Here is an 837-nt window from a genome sequence, read left to right on the forward strand (position 1 = left end):
GAGCCTCGCTATTTTTTTTTTAACATAACTTTCAATAGTTTCACTACTGTTTACTCTACCAGAATAAGCTCCCTGCTGTGCCCAATGTATGTTCTTTCAGGCTTCCTTCCATGTCCATATACACATTCTTATATTCAGAATATCCTTTGCATCACTTCTCCACCTGCAAATTCCTATGCTTCCACTAAGATTAATTAAATCATCATCTCTACTGTGAAACTTCTTTGACTTCTGGCAGCCCCAATAGCTCTTTTATATTCTGCCACTGTAACACTGATCACATAGAATTATTATTTGTTTTATATGCCTGATTCTCTATTAAAATGTAATTCTTAAAGAGCAGAAAACATCTCATAATAATCTTTCTTATCTTCAGCACTTGTAATGGCTGGTACATAGAATGTACAATAAATGTTTATTAAAACAAAATAAATGCACATAAGAAAGAAATGCAACTTACCATAATCTCATGAACTCAATGTCTAAAAGAAAACTACATATGCCCCCAAAAGTCAACAGATATGAAATATATAAGGTCTGACAATTAAGTTCCCAAACTCATCCTAGAAAAAGTGCTACATATCTCATTACTAAATATCATTACAGTTGTCTTTGAAGTACTTCCCTTGGGAAGCTATGCACTGACACCAGAGCCTAGTCCACACTTCAGTGCAATTTTAGAACTCTTTCTGGAATGGCCATCAGAGCTGTCATCAAAAAAAATGTCTTCCTATCAATATTTCCTTTATCTTAAGGTAAAGAAAAAAGTCCTTAGATCAGGTGAGTAGTGAGGATATTCCAATATAGTTATTTGATTACTAGCTAAGAACTCCCTCC

The 837-nt window shown here is 34.1% G+C and overlaps 1 protein-coding gene across 2 annotated transcripts in view; it reads right to left on the minus strand.

The window, feature by feature from the left end:
- DMXL2 (Dmx like 2) overlaps positions 1-837 on the minus strand; it is a 163,909-nt gene that overhangs the window by 125,397 nt on the left and 37,675 nt on the right. The gene's annotated exons all lie outside the window — the stretch shown is intronic.

Source organism: Otolemur garnettii, unplaced genomic scaffold, assembly GCF_000181295.1.
Source record: "Otolemur garnettii isolate 467f Iridium unplaced genomic scaffold, OtoGar3 scaffold00011, whole genome shotgun sequence".
Taxonomy (NCBI): Eukaryota; Metazoa; Chordata; class Mammalia; order Primates; family Galagidae; genus Otolemur; species Otolemur garnettii.